The 24,383-nt window shown below is 57.5% G+C and overlaps 1 protein-coding gene across 1 annotated transcript in view; it reads left to right on the top strand.

Moving 5' to 3' along the window:
• LOC128944625 (protocadherin gamma-A10-like) overlaps positions 1 to 24,383 on the top strand; it is an 86,345-nt gene that overhangs the window by 37,687 nt on the left and 24,275 nt on the right.

The raw sequence follows: 24,383 nt of genomic DNA on the forward strand, positions 1-24,383 counted from the left end.
AATGCATTGTCCAGATTTCTGCTGAGATGTTTTACAGGTGGCACGGCACTGCAAGAAATGTTGAGATATGCTCGTGTAAGGGTTGTTTGTATGTGCTTTTTACAGCGCCTTAAATCTTGTTTTGTATCGTTCTCTCATGTAGCAGCACTCAATCTGTCTATGCCGAGAGTTTAAAATCGATGCAATGTAGGAGGAAGAGTGCTATGTACCTTGTTAATGCATCACTGGTTAGAAATGTTTTTTCTTTCTGTGCTCCTTATCAGTTAGTGAGCACAATGCAGAGTTACTGCACCTGGAGTGATTTTGCGAGAATGACCTGATTGCCCACGAGAAACCTGTTCTGCAAAACAAAAATTGATTTCTGAAAGATTGTTGCTGCTCAATGGGAATTTTTTGGTCTATTTTACTCTTTGCCATTGCGCCTTTTTCAGAGAGATGGTGCTGTAGCCGTGGGTGCAGTGACAGTGGGTCCTGATGTGCTAAAGTTCATTTGCCAATGTTAATTTCTTGATCACAGCACTGCTCACAGGTTTGGACTCGTAGACATACACAGGTATTTTTATCACGAGCTGTTTATTAGTTGAAGGTTTTTCCAAAAGTCAGTAATCTTTTTTTTTGTATTTATCACAGTTGCTGTACAACACAGAGTGTTCAATTAATGTTAGTTATTTGAAAGCAGTGTCGAATTTATTTAATATAACAAAGGGTGAGGAAGGGCGAGATTTTTCTTAAGTACTTTCTCAGTATTCTCTCTCTGAAGCCAGAGTGTGGCTGCTTCTTTTTGTGGAGGAAGAGCCTGTTCTCTCAGCAATGTTAGGCTGAGCAATCATTTCCTAATAACAGCTACAGCAGAAGAAGAGATAAAAGCTGAGTCTTGTAGTTTCTGTCTTTGTTTTTTTTCGAGACAGTGGCAAGAGTGGCATAAGCGGGAACTGAGTTATCACCAGGCCCCTGTGATTGAGCGCAGTAAGAATTCATGGAGTTATTTCTTGAGCAGTGGGAGTGTTGGTAAAACTTGCTGTACCTGTAATTTCCCAAAACCTGGTTTGGGTAGTGCTTGGAATGGTTCAGTTGATCATAATGTGCCCTGCTCTCTACAAGGCCACGAAACAAGAGCTGTTGGTTCATGGAGAGTCTTGTATTTCGTGATTTCCTTTGGCTCTTGCAGAGAGGTGGAGTCAGCACAAACAGGCACTGAGGTAGATCAAGTGTTTTTTCACAGGTGTGCTCTCAAGAGTGTTTCATCATTTCTGCTTTCAGACCATCTCATGCCAGGAGCATTCAGTGTTTTATCGTTTTATCATGGCAAAGGACATGTCAGGATGTTTGAGCTGTGGGCAAACTGCCTTCTCTAGTTGTGCCCTTCGGAGATTCGTTTTTCTGACTTTTTTCATTTGTTGTCGTCTTTTTATCTCGAAGTCTTTGTCCTGGGAAAGGTAGCTGACATGTCATGTATGCCTCAGGCATCATCACAGAAGAGTATTAACCCTCATTTTTACAATTCTCAGAGTAAAAAATTCAGCACGCTGCTAAGTGAAATATCCTGGGAGCCTGGATACCTTTTTTCAGTCTGTCCCCGTTCTGAGATCTACTTACTTAAGCCGTTCACTGAAAAAACTTTTTGAAGAAATGCTTTACCAGGTCATTCTTCCCAGATCTAGGACAAGAAGTTGTGGTAATCTCCATGATTTGTAAAACTCAACATGTAAGCATAATGCTGTAACAGAGAATAAGACTTGCCATTTCCTCCCAGTCACAGTTACTTTGAGAGGGATATAAAATAAAAGGAATATAAACAAGAATCTCCAGAAAGAAGACGTTGCTTCTGGTGCTTCTTTTATACAAGGGTTTCTCTTCCAAAGTATTTTGTTGACGTTGCTTCACAGAGATGGTAGAAATGAAATAAAAGAGCTGGGTAAAGAGTACCCACAGCAGTAACAGAAGGGATAGGAATCTGCAAAGAATTTGATGCACAGTGCACCTGCTTGTAGTTACCTGTACTCACCTTCGCCCCCTTGTACGAAGTCTGCGTGATCCTCCACTACTCCAGTAAACGTTCCCCAGTCAGGCTCTGCAGTTTTGCTTCCGAACAGAGCTCCTCGATTCCCCTTACCGCGGGTATTAAAAAATTCTCCAAACTGAACTCCGACTCGCGCTTTTGGGTAGCTGATGGAGGTGAGCAGTGAACGGTGCTGCCCGGGGCGAGGCCCCGCTGGCGCCGCCATGCGGCGGCTGCAGTGTCGCGGCGGCGCCTCCGGGTGTCGCTGCTGGCCGCCGCCGAGCGCCGCTGGAGCCGCCGCCGCCGCAGCGTCCTGCCCCCGCAGGCTGCTCGCTCGCCCGGCGCCGGCCGCAGCGGCAGCGGCACCGACAGCAGCGGCGGCGGCGGGAGAGAAGGCGTGCCGACCTCGCTGCCTTTCAGCGGTGTCTGTTGTGGGCGGCGAGAGCGGCCGGAAGGGCGGCAGGGTAGCGGCAGGAGGCAGGAGCGCGGCGAGAGCAGCGGGCAGAGAATGGCGGTGAGGCGGCGGCAGAGGCTTGGGCCGGGCGGCGGGCGAGCGCTGCTGGGCGCGCTGCTGCTGCTGCTGTGCGTGTGGTGCCGGGCGGCGGCCGAGCGGGTCCGCTACGCCATCGCCGAGGAGCTGGGCAGAGGCTCGCTCGTGGGGCCGCTGGCGCGGGACCTGGGGCTCAGCGCGGACGAGCTGCCGGCGCGCAAGCTGCAGGTGGCGTCTGGCGGCAAGAAGCAGCTGAAATACTTCACGGTGAATGAGGAGAACGGGAACCTGTACGTGAACGAGAGGCTGGACCGGGAGGAGATGTGCGGCGAGTCGGCGACCTGCTCCGTCAACTTCGATGTGCTGGTGCACAATCCACTGAACATTTTCCACGTTGAGGTGGAAATACAGGACGTCAACGACAACGCGCCGCGCTTTCTTAAGGAAAATATCCACTACGAAATCATTGAGTCTACACCGCCTAGTGCCCGATTTGCTGTGGGTGTTGCCGAGGACGCGGACGTGGGCAGTAACTCGCTGCAGGGCTACGAACTGGAAGCCAACGGGTTCTTCTCGGTGGAGGTGAAGGAGAGCCAGGACGGCAGCAAGTTCGTGGAGCTGGTGCTGCGCCGTGCACTGGATCGAGAGAGCGAGCCGAGCCTGCGTCTGCTGCTGACTGCGCTGGATGGCGGAGACCCGCCCCGGACTGGCACCGCCCAGCTGTGGATCAACGTCACGGACGCCAATGACAACCCACCCGTGTTCGCGCAGGACCGGTACCGCGTCAGCCTGCGCGAGGACACGCCTCCGGGATCGCCGGTGCTGAACGTGACAGCCTCTGATGCCGATGCCGGCACCAACGCTCGCATCACCTACGGCTTCGGGAAAATGCCGGGCAAGGTGCTTCAGAAGTTTGTGGTGGATTCAGTGAGTGGGACGATCAGTCTGCAGGAGGGGCTGGATTTTGAGGACACGCGAGGCTACGTGTTGCTGGTGGAGGCAAGAGACGGTGGCGGTTTGGTAGCCCACTGCAAGGTGGAGGTGGAGGTGCAGGACGTGAATGACAATGCGCCCGAAATCACGATTCTGTCATTGTCAAGCCCGGTGCCCGAAGACTCGCCAGCTGGCACTGTGGTGGCCCTGCTGAATGTAAACGACCCGGACTCCGGCGAGAACGGTCAGGTGTCGTGCGAGCTGTCGGGAGAGGCGCCGCTGTCGATCGTGGCGTCGTCGGGCGGCTCGTACAAGGTGGTGACATCGGGCGCGCTGGACCGCGAGCAGGCGTCGGAGCATCGCGTGACGGTGGTGGCCCGGGACCGGGGCAGGCCGGCGCTGCGGAGCAGCAGGGAGCTGGTGCTGGAGGTGTCGGACGTGAACGACAACACGCCGGTGTTCGAGGAGGCGGCGTACAGCGCGTACGTGGCGGAGAACAACGCGGCGGGCGCGCTGGTGCTGCGCGTGCAGGCGCGGGACGCGGACGCGGGCGCCAACGGGCGCGTGAGCTACTGGCTGGCGGGCGGCAGCGCGGGCGCGGCGGGCGCGGCGCCGCTGGTGTCGGTGGAGGCGCGGAGCGGCGCGCTGTACGCGCAGCGCTCCTTGGACTACGAGCAGTGCCGCGAGTTCACGGTGGCCGTGCGGGCGCAGGACGGCGGCTCGCCGGCGCGCAGCTCCACGGCCACGGTGCGCGTCTTCGTGCTGGACCGCAACGACAACGCGCCCAGGGTGCTCTGGCCCGCGGCGGCGGGGCCGGGAGAGGCTGCGGGAGGGGCGGCGGCGGCGCCTTTCGAGGTGGTTCCGCGCTCGGCCGAGGCCGGCTACCTGGTGGCCAAGGTGGTAGCGGTGGACGCGGACGCGGGGCGCAACGCGTGGCTGTCGTACGAGCTGGTGCAGGCGTCGGAGCCGGCGCTGTTCCGCGTGGGGCTGCACAGCGGCGAGGTGCGCACGGCGCGCGCCGTGGGCGAGCGGGACGCGGCCAAGCAGCGGCTGGTGGCCGTGGTGAAGGACCACGGGCAGCCGGCGCTGTCGGCCACGGCCACGCTGCACGTGGTGCTGGCCGAGAGCTTGCAGAAGGCGCTGCCGGAGCTGAGCGATAGAGACGCAGTATCCCTCCTGATGTCTGATCTGAACCTCATTCTTGTTGTGTCGCTTTCCGTCGTGTCCTTATTATTCGTTTCCACGGTCATTTTTGTTTTTTTCTTTAAATGTCGACAATCGAGGAGCCCTCCCATTTTTCTAACTTCTGATAAGGAACTGTATTCCACCTTGGGGTCAAAAGCACCGTACAACTACTGCAGCAGCACCCTTCCCTTGCCCTATTCCTACGAGGTGTATTTAGCCTCTGAGTCGGGGCAGAAGGACTTTACGTTCCTGAGACCAGGGGCAGCAGCCTTGTCTGCTGATCTCCTGTCCGCTGATCCCGGCTCAGGCACTCGTTCTGGGAAGGACCCCCCCAGCCCTGGGAGCTCGGCACAGGTGAGCTTCTGCCTTACGCTCCCTTTCAGTGAGTTTTTTGTGAATCCTTTATCCCTCTGTTCTGCTGTGGGTGATCTGCGGGGAACCGGCAGATCTGAACGTGCCGGCGCCCTGCTCACTAGCTGAGGGGTGTGGGGATGTGAGTGAGTAGGGGCGTACTTGGGATCTTGACTCATCCTTTTGACCTGCCAAGTCTTATCCGCAAATTGCCCATTTTGTCCGAGGCGTAACGCTAATGTTGTCAGTACTTCTGTCTGTCCTGGAGGACAGACAGCTGCGCGTTTCACCAAACTGGAGTGAGGAGGTGGACTCGGGGTGGAGCGGATATAAAAGTGTAGTGGAGCCTGAAGCTGAGACAAGCCTTTCCCCTGGGTCTAGTGACCACTAATTGTCTCAGCCACATTTGGGCGCTTTCATGTGATAATGATGTGTGATCTATCCCGGAGTGTTTACTCAGCTATGCTGGAGTTCTCTCCTTTTCCGTCAAGCTCGGTTCTTTAGCGCTCTGAACCCCTGTAACAGAAGATGTTGTGTACATCCGTAACTCAACTTTTCCCCTCCATCTGTAGAGTCGGAGCTGGTGCTTCAGTGTAGCTCCAAGACGGAGCTACAGGAGCAGAAGGAGCTTTGTGTTCCCGCTGCCACCGGCTTCCCTGGAGTGGAGTCAGGGAAAATACCGGTGTGAGCGGCTCAGGCTGGGATTTGGCTTGAACCCATCCCCGGACGAATTCCTGGTGCAGGGGAAGGCGTCTTCCCCCTTAGCTGTTGTACTTTTTCACTCTTCTCCCTCAAAATGGCGCTTTGAGGTGCTCTGAAGCGTCGTCTGCAATATTCAGGCTTCCCATCAAGGTGGAGGAGATGTAATGTCTGCAGATTAATCGAAATGCGGTAGATGGAAATGTTCTGTCTTTAATGCCTTTCCTAAAATCTCTTTTCTACCCATCTCTCCACTGCTTGGCCATCCCACTACTGCTGGGATTAAACGGAGAAGGTATTCTGGTACGGGTGGTGTGTGCACTCATACATAGAGAGGGAAATTAATTCAGAAGTCTGGACCCCACGCTGAGAAATTGCGTGTAGGAAAAACCTAAAATGGGCAGTGTTTGGAAAAAGGATTCAGAACTTAGAGTGGCTGGGAAAAGGATTCAGAGTTTATTTCAGAGAAATAAGTTGCTGAGGACTATTTCAAGATTTGGGTCTAAGAGAGCTGTGCATTTTCTTGGTTTTAGATTACATACAAGAAACAAAGACAATTGGGATTTGATTTTCTATGAGAAAAGAAGTGCTTTGGGAACGTTAGATGACTCATACTGGATTTTATTTGTGTGAAACCCTATCACATGTGAACGCTATGTGAACTTTTATCACATTCTGTAGACAGGTGATAAGAATGATAAATAGCGCTGATAAACTTTATCTTTTGGCAACGATTAATTAGGAGAAAAGGAAATAGCTGAGCATGTAGATAGGACAGATTGCGCCGACTCTTTCGATATCGCCGACTCTTCATGTAAGCGCCGAACTGCTGCCTCTCTGGATGGATCCCCTGTGCTCACGGCAGCTTTTAGGATTGTGCGGGGCGAGGACACGCAGGCAGAGCCGAGATCCCTCTCGCTCTGGCGAATGTCGCTGTCCAGCGCTGGTGCGGGTGGCTTGCAGCCCTACGAGCTCAGCTCCCACGATAGCGGGGTAACAAATAACCCGCCGCAAGTTTCTGAGCCACTTCTGCAAGGCTTTGGGAGCCTCCATAAGCGAATGAACGCGAGGGCGCTGATTTCCAGTCCGGTTTTTGCCTTCCTCATCAGTGTCGGTTGTGGGATGACACGTGGGCGCTGTGTGTCACAGCTGGGTTTTCACAGGGTGCCTGATGTTCCCTTATCAAGCATCCTTGTCCCCTTTTCTGTATCCCGTGAGAGCCGAGCGGTTCTGCCGGTGACAGACGACAAATGTCGGAATTTCGGTATTTTATCCTTAAGTGTGCATAAAAATTCGGAAAAGTAGGAAAAGCCGACGTAGCACGAGTTGTTTATGACAGCAACAACAGCCCTAAGGCAGGTTTTTGACCAGGCACTGCCGGTGCTGTGACCTGCCAGGCTGCTGCTGCTGCTGCGGGGGAACGGGATCCGCTTCCAACCCAGTGAATCCGCACCGCAGGTCACAGAGCGTGATTGCCCTGAGTCTGGCTGGTGGAAAAAAACTACCGGGGAGCAACCTGGGAGATTGCGACAGTAGGAGGGCACATTAAACCGAGATTTCTGCGGTTTGTCAGGGAAGACGCCTGCTGGGATAGTGGTGGCAGTGGCGATCCCGCAGGAGAGGAGGGGTGGTGCTCCTGAAAATCCAGCGGCGGGAGCCGCCCTGCGGCGAGACTCAGTGTTGCGGCCGGAGGAGCTGCTCATAACACGGCAGCACGAAATCAATGTCGCTTTGCCGGCCACGCTGCTCTGGTGGCATGCTGAGCAGCGAAGTTCCGATGCCTTGAAAGGGGCTTCCTCCCCGGAAGGGGCTGGTCAGGCATTTGGTTGGGAGGACCGGCATCTTGAAGGTCCTGAGAAACACTGGGAGCTGGCGCGTCGTGCCGGTGCTGGCTCTCCCTGGAATCCTGCGTACCCGGGAGAGCCCTCCCCACTCATCCTCCCGCCCTCTCCACCTCCCTTTCTTACTCCTAATGCCTCATTCCAGCGAGGTGTTCCCGGGACCTCCCTTTCTTACTCCTAATGCCTCATTCCAGCGAGGTGTTCCCGGGACGCGCACACCCCAAACACCCCACGTCTCCGTATCGCCCCTTTTGCCGTCACTCTGCCGACTTTTACAGCTTCGTGCCCACACACGCAGTCCCCGTGCCCGATCTACCCTGCCCCTGCCAGCGCTCCCCCCGCCTGGCTGTTTCTGTAGCGGGTTTCTCTCAGGGCTGTGCTCTCCCTTCAGCTCCTGCCCGCTCCTGTCCCGGGGCCGAGGTCGCCGCGCTGGCTCCGGCGGGGCTCGGGGCGGCTCGGGCGCTGCGCTCTGTGCAGTTATTGGCCGGGACTCTGTGTGCCGCTGTCGGCCAATGATGGAGCGGGGGGGAACTGGCGGCCCGGCCCCGCTCCGAGCCGGGATGAGGCGCAGACGGTCTCAGAGAGACTCTGCGAGTGAGTCACCGCCGAGCCCGCCGAGCAATGCCCGGCTCCCCGCCGCCGCCGCCGCTTCCCGGGGCCGCTGGGCAGCGGCATGAGGGGGCGAGCTGAGAGTTTCTAGCCGGGGCGGGGGGCGAAGCGGAGAGCGCGGCCGTCCTGTGCGATGAACGGCGTTGCTGTGAGGAGCCGCGGGGTGACGACGGGGCAGGTACTGAGCCTCTTGCTTTTGTTCGGCGCTTCCGACTGGGTTTCCGCCGCGATTCGCTATGCGATCCCCGAGGAGGCGCGGAGAGGCTCGGCGGTGGGGAACGTGGTAGCCGACCTGGCGCTGGACCTCGGGCGGCTGCCGGGGCGCCGATTGCGGGTGGTGTCCGGCGGCAACAAGAAGTACTTCGGGGTGGATCTGACGAGCGGGGCGCTGCTGGTGAACGAGAGGATAGATCGGGAGGAGCTTTGCGGCGCGCTCTCTCCCTGCTCCCTCAGCTTTGAGATCGTGGTGGAAAACCCGCTCGAGCTGTACAGCGGCACCGTAGAGATCCAGGACATCAATGACAACGACCCGGTTTTTCCCAGCAGCCAGGCGAGGCTGGAAATCAGTGAGTCGGTGGCTGCCGGAGCGCGTTTCCCGCTAGAGAGCGCGCAAGATCCCGATGTGGGAATTAACTCTTTGCAGACCTACCAGCTCAGCGCCAACCCGAACTTTGCGCTCGACGTGCAGACGAGGGTGGATGGCAGCAAGTACGCGGAATTGGTGTTAGAGAAGGAGCTGGACAGGGAGGAGCAAAGGGAGCTGAATTTGGTCTTGACTGCGCTGGATGGAGGCAGCCCGCCACGGTCGGCCCACGTGCAGATCCACATTGACGTTGTAGATGCCAACGATAATGCCCCGGTCTTCAACCAGTCCACCTATAAGGCGAGTGTGAGGGAGAACACGCCCAGCGGTACCCTGGTCGCCAAGATCAGTGCGTACGACCTGGATGATGGGCCCAATGGAGACATCATCTACTCCTTCAGCAGCCACACCCCCGCCAAGGTACGAGAACTCTTTGCTCTGGACTCAGCCACAGGGGAGTTGAGGGTCAAGGGACAGCTGGACTATGAGGAAACAAAGTTGTACGAGATTTACTTACAGGCTAAAGACAAGGGAGCCGTTCCTGGTGTGGCTCATTGCAAAGTGCTGGTGGAAGTCGTGGATGTGAATGACAATGCTCCAGAGGTGACAGTGACTTCTGTGTACAGCCCTGTGCCTGAAGATGCAGCCCCAGGGACGGTCATAGCTCTGCTGAGTGTGACAGACTTGGACTCCCATGACAATGGCCTGGTGAACTGTTTTATTTCCCCTGGGATCCCGTTCATGCTCAGCTCCTCCCTCAAAAATTACTACACATTGAAAACAGAAGGAGCTCTGGACCGGGAAAAGGCAGCAGAGTATAACATCACTATCACAGCCAAGGACTCGGGCTCGCCACCCTTGTCTGCAGTAAAACACATCCTGGTGCAGGTGTCAGATGTCAATGACAATGCTCCCAAGTCATCCCAGGACTCCTATGATGTCTATGTTCCTGAGAACAACATGCCTGGCATCCCCATCCTTAATGTGAGTGCCACGGATCCGGACCTCGGGCGCAACGCCCACCTCTCCTATACCCTTTTGGGCGACACCACTTTTGGCCACCTCTTCTCCATCAACCGGGATAACGGCACCCTCTACCTGCTCACCTCCCTGGACCATGAGGACCAGGTGGAGTTTAACATGATGGTGCAGGTCCAGGACGGTGGCTTTCCGCCTCTGGCCACTAATGTCTCAGTCAGTGTGTTTGTCACTGACCTCAATGACAATGCCCCAACAGTGCTGTACCCTCACCCCAACACCACCGCCACCTACACCGATGTGGTGGCACCAGGCACTCCTGCCGGCCACATGGTCACCAAGGTGGTGGCGGTGGATGCGGATGCAGGGTACAATGCCTGGATCTCCTACACCCTGCTGCAGGCCACTGACCCCAGCCTCTTCTCGGTTGGGCTGCACAACGGGGAGATCTTCACGGCCCGCCAGCTCCGCGAGGATGACGCTCCCGAGCACACCTTAGTCATCCTGCTGAAAGACCATGGGGAGCCTGTGCTGTCCACCAGTGCCACCATCTCCATCTCTGTGGCCGAGACGGTCAAGGAGGTGCTCACTGACCTCACTGATGTGGCACCTGCCAGTGATCCCAGGAGACATGTGACTTTCTATCTCATCCTGGCTGTGATTTTGGTATCAGCAGCCTTCTTCATCACCATGTTGTCCGTGGGCATCTTCAAGTGCTACAAGTGGAGGCAGTCAAGGGAGCTGTACAACAGCTCCAGGAGCACCACGTACAGGACACCAGGGCCCTTCAACCACATTGATGCTGTGAGGGGTGGCTTCACGCCACCCAGCTTCTACCACCAGGTCTATCTCACCACAGACTCTCGCCAGAGTGATCTCCTGTGTAAAAAGCCCTTCACTTCCAGCCCCTTGGGGAGTCGCCAGGGCACCATAAGGAATGGTGAGCCAGGGCTGTACCACCAGATTGTGGGCACTGCCACCCGGCTCCCCACACCTGCTGAGGTAATGTAGCTCCTTCCTTGGCATGTCCCAGCGCTGGGCAGAGCCACGGTTCCTTTGCGCCGTACGCGTGTGGCTGCGTGTTGGGGTTGGGAGGGACATCCAGTCGTGCCACGCCCCTAAAGAGTTCAGCTACAGCTGAACAGGTGTTCTTTGGAGTCAAATGAGCCATCCTGAGGGCTGATGACTTTTGCACTGTGATGAGCAGGATCAAGTGAGTCAGTTTCCTCACGCTGGCAATCATGCGTCTGTTGGAGGCAGTTTTGGGTGCGCCTTGCATGAGTAAGCGGTGGAGGCTGAGGTCAGCTTGAAACCACTTGTTAATCCTTGGCACGAAGTTTGCTGTTAATGGTGTTTCCTTCCCTTTGCAAAAGGAGAGCCAAGGGGAGCACTTGCACTGCGGGGGAACGTTGTAATCCTTGTGCGTCGTGACTTGGTGGGGGCTGGAGAGCTGGGGGTGCAGGTGGGGCTGGGAGCTGGGAATTGCTGTGTCGCCTCTCACAGTGCAGCACGCAGAGCTGAAGGGTGATGCTGGCTTCTCTGACAGACTGTGGTCACAGAGCAGTCCCTTCCATCTGTGCCGTTCCTCACGTTTGACTCCTGAATGGTTCCGGTTTTATTTCCATGGAAGTTCTGTGCTGATGTTCAATCTAGGGGAGGGGGTGGGATTGCAGACGGCCCCCCATTGCTTGCAGGGTTCTGCTGAGCCGGACTTTGGCTCTGAGCAGGGTGGTGAGTCGTCCACTGAGATGTTGTTCAAAAGCCCTATTACAAGCTCTGCAGGATTCATAATGTGCTGTCTCTGGGTGATGTCTGGTGTCCTTACTGCAGGCTGGAAGGCGTTTGCGCATGGCAGCAGCTTCTGTGCTTCCCCTCCGATGAGAATTGTGCTGCTTAATTTGAAAGCTTTCAATTATAGGAATGCTTCAGTCTTCAGAGGTGAGGCCAGGTAGTGGATCCAGTGGAGGTGGAATGTGGATCTGGTGGATTTCCAAGGTCGTTAGTGCTGGTAATTTGTCCTTCCTGGGAGGCAGTGGGTAGGAGTGATTGGTTCCTCAGAGCAGAAGGAAGTGAGGTGCAGCGGAAGCTATTCAGGGGGTGAGGCTGCGTGTGCTGCCTGATCAGTGTGGCCAAATCACAGATGGAGGCAGAAACCTCTCAGAATTATTTTATGCCTTTTTATTTTTTTCCCCCGCTTGCGTCACTGCTCAGACTCAGCACTTCTGATTTCTGGCAGGTGAGAATGGCTGCAGCAGCTGCAGGAGCAAGTGTTCCTCTGCATTGTGTGGGCTGTGCTATGGCTGGGGACAACGATGTCCCCTACACCTAAACATCCTGACAAGATGCCTTTGGGGGTGAGGGCAATAAATGATTTGAGAGTGGGGGTGGAAGGAGGGCAGCAAGCCCCAGCCCTGACTCCTTCCTACCGCCCAGTACTGCACTGGAAGGGCACTGCCAGTGAGAAAGCAGCTGGGCTGGCTCTGGGCTTTGGATTTTCAGTCTTTGTGGTGACAATGGATTGTGTCGAGCCTGCAAAGGCTTTACACCTTGCTCTGCAGGGCACAGCCAGCCCCCAAAAGGGATGCAGGGGGAAGGGTGTTGGCCCTGTCTCTAGCAGGTGGTGTTTCCTGCCATGAGGGATCCTACCTGCAGGATCTCCAGTGATCTCTGGGTTGTCTGGCTTGCTGCCTTCCCACAGAGTGAGCTCTGACCCTGTGGAATAAGGAACAACTCCATCCATCCCAGACACCCCATACCCTTCCTGCCTTGTCCCACTGTCCCCATCCTGAACTTTGACAGGCCCAAACAGCAGCAGGGTCCCCGTTTAAAGCCCTTGCTCCAGGTCCTTGGTGGCTGAGCCATCTCAGGGCACTGAGAGGTTTCTCCCAGGCTATGTGGGCTTTGCAGGGGCTTCTGCTGAGGCACTGCAGCAGCACCAAACCCATTCCCAGGGATGCAGCACCCTGTATTGCCATGGAAAGCTCTGTCACCCAGCTGTACTGTCTGGGGCTCAGCCTGGGATGGGGACAGGGCACATTCCAGAGCCAAGGTTGCCGTGACAGCTTCCTGCTGGCGGCACCGTCAGGAGCCCTGGGGGGATGAGTATGTACCAGAAGGAATCGGTCTCTATGTGCTGGGGAATCCCTTGTCCGGTGTTTTTCTGCATTGTCTCTTTAAGGCGCCTTCCCCCCTCCTCCGGAGCCGGCGGTAGGTGGGACCTGGGCAGTGTTCTCACCATTCCTAAGGTTCCTCCCGGTGTCTCTCCCTGACTGGCAGCAGGGCGGTCCCGCCTCACGGCTCAGAATAGGCAGGGAGGTGCTGCAGACGGGAGGGAGGACCCCGGACTGCAGCACCTTCACGGTCCCTGCTGTCGGCAGGAGGATGCTGTCCCCGTCGCTGTCCCTGTCACTGTCCCCCGTGCCGGGCACGGGTGCCCTCAGCCTCTCCCAGCTATTCCCCAGGTCCCTCTAGTGCCCAGGTGGGGGGGACAGGCGGCATCCCAGGCAGGTGCTGGTCCCCTGTCTGCCACAGCACTGCAGCCCCCAGCCCCCAGGGTCCGTGTGCACCCACGGGAGGGGCAGGGTGGCCTTCAGTGCACCAAGGACAGAAGATGGACAGAGACTGCTTACAAAGGCATACAGTGACAGGATAAGAGGGAATGGTTTTAAACTGACAGAAGGATTTGATTAGATAACAGGTATAAAAATTCCTCCCTGTGAGGGTGGTGAGGCACTGGTGCAGGCTGCCCAGAGAAGCTGTGGCTGCCGCATCCCTGGAGGTGTTCAAGGCTGGGCTGGATTGAACTCTGAGCAATCTGGTCTCGTGGAAGGTGTCCCTGCCCACGGCAGGAGGTCAGAATTAGATGATTTATAAGGTCCCTTCCAACCCAGGCTATTCTGTGACTCTGAATGCACAAGGCTTCTGCAGGGATGTGAATGGAACTAAAAGTCTGCAGCTTGCCAATATCATCTGTGACAGGGAGAGCAGGAAATTACTGTGCTCCCCCCTGGGGAGGCTAAGACCCCTGCTTCTGCCCTCAGGAGACTGACTGCAAAGCTGTACCTGCCACAGAGTATCAGTGCCAGGTGGGAGGCTTGGGCTCCCTTCCCAGTCTGAAATCCTGACCTGGTGGTGTGATCCTGTGGTGATCTAGTGACCTTATTATCTGGCTCTGTGTGTTTGCAGTGATTTGGGTACTGTGAAGACTGACCCCCTTCCTTGCCCCAGGCTGAGGAAGTGGCTTCCCGTCAGGTGTGCATTGCGAGCAATTGTATTTTGGCTTTGAATGGCTCACCTGCCTTTGCTTTTGCACCTTCAGCTAGCTGCTCCCACGCTGGGCTGGCAGGGGTGAGCGTCCCCCTCCCAGTGCAAGGTCTCCTGGCCGGTGGTGGTACTGGTGGCAGCGAAGCCTCACTCAGAGAGGCAATCATGGGGTGCAGGCAGCAGCCAAAGCAGTAGCTGAGGGGGAGAAGAGGGGTGAGAGAAGAGCCCCTGGCACCTCGGGGCTCTAACAAGCACCTTTTCATTGGGCATGAAAAGTCCTTTGGCCTGCGTTCATGACAGCTGCCCTTTGTCTGTGGGCACGATGTGAAGCCACCATTGTGGAGGGGGAGCACACAGGGAGGGCTTGTACCTTGCTTCCAGGCTGCCAGGACGTGCAGTTTCCCTGTGAACGCAGAGCGAGCTGTCGGAGCAAGTGAGTCAGGCTGGCAGAGGGGAGGCCGGGGGTGGCAGCCCCGCTGTTGCCGGCTCAGGCCCCTCTTCCCGCACCTCCGGAGCCACTGCTGGCCGAGAGGGGATGGAGCTCTCGGCCAATTGGGCGCTGATCTGAAGCGAGGGGGGGAAAATCTGCTTCTCCCCCACCCCCCCTCCCACCTCCGCGCTGGGGCTGTGATTCAGTTCCCCTCCCCCAGCCCACCCCCTCTGCTTGGAGGCTGACAGTTGGAGCCGCAGCCTGCCGGAGCCCCGGAGCTGTTTTCTAAGCCGTACAAGAGAGACCCAGGGATTTATTCGCAGTTCCTCAGTGCCTGCCGTGTCCCGGGCCGGATGCGCACGGACATGGAGAGTGCCAGCCTCCAGCGACCCGCCTGGAAATGGCAAGTACTGAGTTTGTTTTTGCTCTGCGGCTGGGGCCGGGGCTCCGGGCAGATCCACTACTCGGTGGTTGAGGAGTCAGAGTTGGGAACCGTGGTGGGGAACGTGGCCCGGGACCTGGGCTTGAAGGTGGAGGAGCTGCCGGGTCGCAGGCTGCGCCTGGGCTCAGAGGAGAGCTTGCGCTACTTCGCCGTGCGCCTGGACAGCGGCACGCTGGTGGTGAGCCAGCGGCTGGACCGCGAGCGGCTGTGCGGAGCAGCTGCCAGCTGTGTGCTGTCGGTGCAGGTGGTAGCAGAGAACCCCCTGCAGCTCTTCCGCCTGGAAGTGGAGATCCTGGATCTGAATGACAACTCCCCGAGCTTCCCCACCGCTCACCGCACCCTGCGCATCGCCGAGTCTGCCACGGTGGCTGCGCGCTTCCCCCTGGAGAGCGCACAGGACCCCGACGTGGGCACCAATGCTGTGAGCTCCTACCGGCTGAGCCCCAACTCCCACTTCTCCCTGGATGTCAAGCAGCAGCCGGATGGCAAACTCTTCCCGGAGCTGGTGCTGGAGCGTGCCCTGGACCGGGAAGAGCAGCCTGAGGTGCAGCTGGTGCTGACGGCCGTGGACGGGGGAAGCCCAGCACGCTCGGGCACGGCGCAGATAACAGTCCAGGTCCTGGATGTCAATGACAACGCTCCCACCTTTGACCGCACCACGTACAAGGTGAAGGTCCCGGAGAACACACCTGTGGGGGCTGTGCTCCTCCGGGTCAATGCGTCTGACCCCGATGAGGGTCCCAATGGGGAGACACAGTACTCCTTCGGGGTTCACACCTCCGACTCGGTGCGGAGGCTCTTTGCCCTGGATCCCCGCTCTGGTGAGGTCCGGGTGAGTGGGGCCCTGGACTTTGAGGAATCCCGTTTCTATGAGATCTATGTGCGAGCCCACGATGGAGGGGTCCCGGAGATGGAGGGCAATTGTGTGCTGCAGGTACAAGTGGAGGATGCCAATGACAACCCCCCAGAGGTGCTGCTCACTTCCCTGTTGAATCCGGTGCCAGAAGACACCCCACCCGAGACTGTCGTGGGGCTCTTCAATGTACGGGACCGAGACTCGGGGGCCAACGGGGATGTGAGTTTGGAGATCTCTCCCGATGTGCCTTTTGCCATCAGGTCCCTTCAGAACCACTTCTCCCTGGTCACCCAGAAGACCCTGGACCGGGAATCTACCTCACAGTATGCAGTGGAGCTGATCGCCCGGGATGGTGGCTCTCCTGCTCTCACCACCACACTCACGCTGCTCCTCAATATATCTGATGTAAATGACAACCCCCCACGCTTCTCGCAGCCCTCCTACGATGCCTTTCTCCAGGAGAACAACCCGCCTGGCTCCCTGCTGTGCATGGTCTCTGCCTCAGATCCTGACGACGGGGATAATTCCCGGCTTGTTTACTCCATAGAGAGTGGCCAAGTGCAGGATGCCCCCATCTCTTCCTTTGTCCACATCAACCCTGACAATGGTAATCTCTATGCTCAGCGCACCTTCGACTTCGAGCTGCTGCAGGTTCTGCCAGTGTCTGTGGTCGTGAGGGACTCGGGGTCCCCCCCTCTCTATGCCAATGTTACCGTCTACATCTTTGTGCTGGACCAGAATGACCATGCTCCCACCATCCTGTACCCTGCCAGTGACAGTGATGTGCCGGCACCCCAGAGGGTCCCACTGTCTGCCCCACCGGGCTACCTGGTGGCCAAGGTGACAGCAGTGGATGCAGATGCTGGGCACAATGCCTGGCTCTCGTACCGACTGTTGCCACAGTCCACCGACCCCTCCTTGTTCCACGTGTCGCTGTACACCGGGGAGGTGCGGACCGCGCGTGCCTTCCAGGACAGCGACATGGCAGTGCAGCAGCTCCTTGTCCTGGTGACGGACAACGGTGACCCTCCACTCTCCACCACTGCCACCATCACTGTGGCCCTGGAGGAGGCAGCCCTGGAGGAGAGCTTCAAGCCTCAGGATTTTCTGGCTGGTGCCAAGGAGAAGCCGGACCTGACCTTCTACCTGATCATCGCTCTGGGAGCCATTAGCACGGTGGCACTGGCCACCGTCACCCTCCTGGTCGCCCGGTGCCTCCGGCGCAGGGGCCGGGCCGCCGTCTCACCCTACTGTTGCTGCTGGCTCAGCGAGTCGCCCTCCCGGGACTTCTGCAAGCACTCCAGCCCCAAGCTCCAGCTCAGCTCCGACGGCACCCTTAAGTACATGGAGGTCACGCTGCGACCTACCGACTCTCCGTCGCAGTGCTACAGCACCTGCTTCTCCCCCGGCTCCGAGCGGAGCGACTTCACCTTCCTGCGGCCCTGCCCAACCCCCGCCACCCTGCCGAGGGCAAGCGGGGCTTTCCTGCCCGCCGCGGGCACGCTGCGGGACCGCGGCCAGGTGAGCGGCGATGCCGGGGCGGGTCCGGCGCTGCCGGGCGCTCCGACGGCGCGGTCCCCGCGGGGGGCGCGGAGCGGCCGCGCCGGTTCGCGGCGCGCGGCGGCGGCGCGCGGGCCGTGATTGGCGCCGGTGTTGCTGTCCTGGGGAAGGAGCGCGGCGATTGGAGCGGCGCCGCCGCGCCCGCAGCCAATGGCGGGGCGGCTGCGCGGCCGCGCTCCCCCCGCCCCGTCGAGCCGCGTCCGCCCCAAACAATGAATGGGAGCGGCGAGCGCTGAGCGCGGCCCCCGGCGCCGAGGGCATCGCTCCCCGGCCGGCCACCCGGCGAGGATGCCGAGGGCAGGGCAGGCGCGCCGGTCCCTGGGGCTGCCGCGTGTCTTCTCCTTCTGTTTGTTCTTGCACAGCTCATCTGCTCAGATCCGATACAGCATCCCGGAGGAGCTCACACGGGGTGCCTTTGTGGGCAATATCGCCAAGGACCTGGGCACCGATGTGGCTAAACTGGCGGCAGCTAATCTGCAGGTACTGTCGGATTCGGATTCCCAGTACTTCTCCGTCAATGTGAACACCGGTGTTATTATGGTCAGCGAGAGAATAGACAGGGAGCAGCTTTGTGGGCAGAACCCACGCTGCTTCCTCCACTTGAAACTTGCCATCGAGAACCCGGTGGAGTTTTACCGAATCGAGGTGGAGATCCTGGACATCAATGACAACCCCCCGCAGTTCCCCAGCGATGAGGTGTCCTTGCGCATCTACGAGCTGGCGTCTCTGGGTGCCCGCTTCCCCATCCAGCCAGCCCAGGACCCCGACGTGGGCACCAACACCTTGCAGACCTATCACCTGAGTGCCAACGACAACTTCAACCTCAACGTGAAGGCCCGCACTGATGGTGGGAAGTTCCCTGAGCTGGTGCTGGAGCGGGCCCTGGACCGGGAATTCAGAGCTTTCCACTACCTGGTCCTTACTGCTGAAGACGGGGGCTCTCCCCCACAGTCCAGCAAGATACGCATCACTATTCAGGTCCTGGATGCCAATGACAACCACCCGGTCTTTGACAGACCATCATATGGAGCACGCTTGGTGGAGAACTCGCCGCTGGGCACCCTCGTGGTGAAGTTAAATGCCACGGATGTGGACGAAGGACCCAACGGAGACATCCGCTACTCCCTCAGTAGCCACAACTCAGCTGCCTTACGCCAGATCTTTGCCATCGATGAGCAAACTGGGGAGATTCGTGTCCAGGGCAACCTGGACTTTGAGGAGGCGACGGTGTATGAGATCGAAGTGGAGGCCAAGGACATGGGGTCGCCCACGATGGAGGAGCACTGCAGCGTGGTGGTGGAAATCACGGATGTCAATGACAACGCCCCTGAGGTCATTCTCACCTCCTTCTCAAGCACCCTGAGCGAGGATGCACTGCCGGGCACAGTGGTGGCCGTGATACACGTCAGAGACAGGGACTCTGGCGAGCAGGGCAAGGTCCTGTGTCACGTGTCTCCAGATCTTCCCTTCCAGCTGCGTAAGGACTATGAGCACCAGTACTCGCTGCTCACCAGCACCCGTCTGGACCGGGAGCACGTTGCCTACTACAACGTAACCGTCTCTGCCTCGGACCTGGGCAATCCGCCCCTCTCCCGCCACACCATCTTGCCAATCACCCTGATAGATGTCAATGACAACGCTCCCCAGTTTGAGCAAGCGTCCTATGAAGTGCTGGTGGCAGAAAACAATCCAGTGGGCAGCGTGCTGGTTACAGTCTCTGCTGCCGACCCCGACTCGGAGCAGAATTCCCGCCTGTCCTACTCCATCCTGCGAGCTGGTGGGACAGATCCAGGCCTGGATCCTACTCGCTACCTCTCGATACATCCCACGAATGGGCAGGTCACCGCCAAATTCCCGTTTGACTATGAGCAAACCACCTATCTCCAGTTCCACGTGGAGGTCTCTGATGGTGGCTCCCCGGCCCTGAGGAACAGAACACTGGTTCATGTTTTTGTAGTGGACCAGAACGACAATGCCCCACAGGTGCATTTCCCCAGGGCTGGGGAGGACTCTGCTACTCAGCTCCGAATTTCCCCCTCCATCGTCCCTCCTGCCCTCATCACCAAGGTGGTGGCAATAGATGCGGACTCGGGGCGCAATGCCTGGCTGTCCTACCACCTCGTGGAAGCCACAGACCTAGGGCTTTTCAGCGTGGCCCTGCGTTCCGGGGAGGTCCGGATCATGCGGGCTCTGCAGGAGACGGACGCCTCCGAGCACGAACTGCTGGTGGTGGTGCGGGATGCCGGGGAGCCCCCACTCTCCACAGCTGTCACACTGGTGGTGCTGGTGGAGGAGAAGGGTCCGGAGGCCCTGCAGGGCTCCGAGGCTCAGGCCGCTGATGGTGGGGGCTTGCCCAGTATTACTCTTTATCTGATTGTATCCCTGGTGCTCATCTCCACCGTCTCGCTGGTGGCACTGGCAGCGCTGGGCATTCGGTGCCTCCGGCGGGGCTCTGCACCTGCCAGCCAGGGCGGCTGCGTGGAGAGCGTGAACACGCTTCAGCCTCCTCCCAGCCACATCTTTGGGCACTTTCACTATGAGCCCAAGAAAGGGGACACTGTGATGGGTGTGCCGGTGACAGCTACGGCACCCCCAGCCCCTCGTTACCGCTCCTGCTTTTCGCCGGTCTCGGATATCAGCGAGTTCATGTTTGTGAAACCCTCCGCGGATCCCACCCTGTCCAGCGAGGTGAGCTCGGGGGTGTGGTCTCCGGCCTGAACACAAGCCCGGTGTTGGCGGGGCTCGGCCCCGAACCGGCCGGCTTTGGGGAGGGGGTGTCCGCCGGTGCCCGGTGCCAGCCGCCAGGCGGGGCGGAGCGGGTTCCCCCCCCGCTGCCGGGAGTCCCCGGCGCCCTCCCGGCGCTGCGGGGGCGGAGTGGCGGCAGCGGGGGAAGGGGAGGGCTACGCCGTGCGTATTTTGGGGAAGGCGGTGAGATGGAGAAGGGGAGGAGGAGGGAGAGAAAAAGGAGGAGGCGGAGGAGGAGGGGGCTGTGGAGAGACGTAAAACTGTCACTGGGTCCGTCCCCTCCGCTCGCCGACTTTGTGTGTCTTTGCGTGTCGAGAAGCGGTTCAGCCGGCCGGGCTGCGCTCGCCCCCTCCCCCGCCTCCTCCATCCCTCCCTGTCCGGCTCCGGCGGCTCCGGCGGCGGCTTCCTCCCTGCACAGGCGGCTCGGACCCCCCCGGGGCGCAGGGGTTCCGGCTGCCGGGGCCGGCCGCGGGGGCGGGGAGGAGGGGGAGGCTGCGCCGCTCCTCTCCGCGCTGCTCCGTTCGCACAGCCGGCCCGGGATGCTCGCGGGACAGAGTTTGCCATGGCAGCTCCCGCTGCTGCTCGCAGCCCTCTCCTGCCTGCCGGCTCCCAGCTGCGCCCAGCTCCACTACTCCGTGCCCGAGGATCGCGAGCCGGGCTTCTCTGTGGGCGACCTGGCCAAGGACTTGGGGGTGGAGGTGCGGAGCCTGGCCGCTCGCAACCTGCGCCTGGTGAGCGAGGGTGGGCAGCGGCACTTCCAGGTGAACCTGGCGGCAGGTGTGCTGCTCCTGGACAGCAGGCTGGACCGGGAGGCACTGTGTGGGCAGAGCCCCACGTGCTCTCTGCACCTCCAACTCGTCATGGAGAACCCCCTCCAGCTCCACCGGGTTGAGGTGGACGTCCTGGACGTGAACGACAACGCGCCCCAGTTCCCCAAGCCAGAGGTGGTGCTGGAGATCACTGAGGTAGCCAACCCTGGGACTCGGCTGCCCTTGGAAGTAGCAGAAGACCCAGATATGGGCACCAACTCCATCTCCACCTACGAGCTCAGCCCCAGCAAGCATTTTGCCCTGAGCATCAACGTGAGAGGAGATGGTGTTAAAATGCCCGAGATCGTACTTGAAAAAGCACTGGATAGAGAGAAAGTGCCTGTTCATCACCTGACACTGACAGCCCTGGATGGAGGGAATCCCATGAAATCTGGCACTGCCAGGGTTACTATCCATGTCTTGGATGCAAATGACAACCCTCCTGTCTGTGACCCACCCATATCCAAGGTACTTCTGGAGGAGAATGTGCCTGTGGGCACTCTGGTCACCAAGCTGAATGTCACCGACCTGGATGAAGGTCCCAACGGGGATGTGGAATATTCTTTTAAAACCAGCAATAATGCACCTGGTAAATTCACCAAACTGTTCTCCTTAGATGCCCGTACAGGGGAGATCAGAACCAAAGCCCCTCTGGATTATGAGGAATCCAGTGCTTACGAGATTGCGGTTCGAGCTAGGGACAAGGGATCCCCAGCCATGGAAGGCCACTGTCACCTGCGAGTGGAATTAATTGATATCAACGATAACAGCCCAGAGATCGTGCTGACCTCTGTCTCCAGCCCAGTGCAGGAGGATGCAGCCCCAGGCACGGTGATCGCCCTCATTGGTGTGAAGGACAGCGATTCGGGTGACAACGGGCAGGTCCGTCTGCAGATAGCAAAAGAGCTCCCGTTTAAACTGGTGTCATCTTTTAAAGAGCATTTCTCTCTGGTCACCAGTGGTCCCCTTGATCGGGAGAAGGCCAGTGGATACAACATCACAGCGAGGGCTGTGGATTCAGGGTCCCCCCAGAGGGCCACACAAAAAACCTTTTATCTCCGCATTGCTGACGTGAATGATAACGCACCAAATTTCTCCAGTCCTTTTGATACAGCTCACGTTCAGGAAAACTCCCTCCCTGGAACTTCTGTCTTTTCAGTGTCAGCATCAGATCCCGATGAGGGTAGCAATGCCAAGCTGTCTTACTCCATCCTGGACAATGGGATGCAGGATGCACCTATCTCAACCTACTTCCGAATCGATCAGGACAATGGCACCATCTACACCGTGCGAGCTCTGGATTACGAGCAGGACAAGGTGTTCCAGGTGCCTGTGGAGGTGAAGGATGCTGGGTCTCCTGCTCTGAGTAGCACTGCTGTGGTCCATGTGTTTGTCCTGGATGAGAACGACAATGCTCCCAGCATTGTCTACCCGTCTGTCCCCAAGGGCTCTGCCTTCCACCAAGCCATCCCTGCCTTGGCAGAGCCCGGCTATCTGGTAACTAAAGTTGTAGCAGTTGATGCTGACAGTGGCCATAATGCCTGGCTGTCCTACCAGCTGCAGGAGTCTGCTGAGGCTTTGCCTTTCCAAGTGGAACGCCGCTCTGGAGAGATAAGGGTTGCACAGGCTCTCAGGGAGTCAGAAGATTCCCACAGGCTGGTGGTGGAAGTGAGGGACAATGGCACGCCGTCCCTCTCGGCCTCCGTGGTAATAGTCATTTCTCCGGAGGAAAACAGCGTGCAGGACTTCTCCAAGTCCTTGGACCTCCCCCAGCCTTCTTCCGAGGATACCAACCTAACTCTTTACCTCATCATCTCCTTGGTGTCCATCTCCATCGTGTCCTGTGTGATGTTCGGGCTGGTGGCTGCCCGGTGTCTCAAAGCTGGCAGTGCCAGCTGGACCTTTGCGGGTTGCTGCCGAGGGACTGGCCGCAAGCCCGCCTCCCATTTCCGAGGGCAGATGAAGCCAGATGGCTTCATCAAGTACCTGGACGTGGGAGCAGCGGGCTTGACCTCCCAGGCACAGAATTACACCTCTTGTTTCTCGCCCATGTCCGAGCAGAGCGATTTCCTCTTTGTAAAGCCCTTCAGCCACTCTAGCACTGCGGAGACCGTGGCTGCCTATGAGCAGGTGACCAGCACCTTAGCGAGTCCCTGTGATGGGGTAAGAGATGGCTGTTCCTTACTGTCCTCTCTGCTGAGTGCAACAGTTTGGCATATCCAGGCCACTTGGCTCTTCTCGGTCCGTCCTTCCTCCTGAGACGGTGGCCTCAGGGCACACGTGTCACTGTCACCCTGTCACCTCCTGGGAGGTGGCAGGTGAAAGTTTTGGCTCGGCTTGGTGGAGGTGGGGGAAGGGGCTGAGCAGCGTTACAGAATCAAAGACTCTGTGTTTGTAGCAGTGGAGAGTTTCCCCTTGGCCCTGCTCGTACTTGTTTCTATTTAAAGTGATTCTTTGCATGATCAGGAACAGGTTTTCTGGGGGTTTAACTTCTTGGTTCTGTTTAACCCATTTTTCCTACATGGCACATGAGCTGTGGTGTGGAGGAGGTTATCTGAAAGGAAAGTCTGCCTGTGTTTCTTTTGCTCAGTTTTAGAGAGTGCCTTGTAGAAATTTCTCATTTCTCAAACCCCAAGTGTTATTAATTACTGACTGTGCCTCGGCCAGGGATCATTTTCCAGCTTGGTCATGTTGAGCGAGCAGCTGAATTCGGTATTCAGCACTAAAATACTGAAATGTCAGGAGTGACATTATTCACAAAGATCCTGGTGACCTTATGTGCCCTTGGCTTGAAGAGGCTGACGAGCGGCAAGCTTTGAAAACTTGAGCTGTTTGTACTCAGATGCCTAAATATAGATGTAGGTGACTGTGTTTAGCTGGAGCTTTTATAACTTTGGGATATAAAAAGTAAAGCAATTTTGTGTCACAAATGCCTGCCCTAAATTTGAAAATTGTAATTACAACAGGAATTCAAAATATGGAAAGGCTACTCAAAATATTGGGAAGGGCTTGTCTAGTGCAGTATTGTGTGCCAGCGTGTGCAAAAATGCGTCTCTGAAAACTGGAGGGCAAGTCTTTCAACAGCTTCATTTGCATGCAGCATGGGGACCAGTGGGGCATCTATTTTAGGGGAGTAATTTATTCTAATATCTTCTTTCATGAGTATCATCAAAGCTGCAGAGAAATTAGTGAGAGCACATCTCCTAAATAAAAATCTAGGTCAGCTCTACTCGTCTTCACTTTTCCTTAGTAATTGCATGTACAAGCAGAATAATCCTATAAAACTGATGTTCCACTATGTATGGGCTATGAACTGCTCCTTCCTAAAATAGCTGAGGGAAGCATTGTCCTTTCCAGGTAGTATGTCATCACTCTGGAGCTCATTAAGATGATCATGATTTTCGGAAGTGTGTGTGTTTTCCCGACAGAAACAGTTGTGCTATTTAGTGCTCTCCACAAAGGCATGATTCAAACAGGAATATACAAGCTTGCTCCATGTCCTTCCTTATTTACAAAATGTTCATTGTCTGGTTGTAAAATAACACGGGCAGAGAGTGATATGGGGGCTTATTAATGAGGTTACAAAGTGTGCTGCTGTGTCTGAAGGTTA

Source organism: Melozone crissalis, unplaced genomic scaffold (genome assembly GCF_028551555.1).
Source record: "Melozone crissalis strain CALT ecotype California unplaced genomic scaffold, PUWL_Pcris_2 ptg000061l_1, whole genome shotgun sequence".
NCBI lineage: Eukaryota > Metazoa > Chordata > Aves > Passeriformes > Passerellidae > Melozone > Melozone crissalis.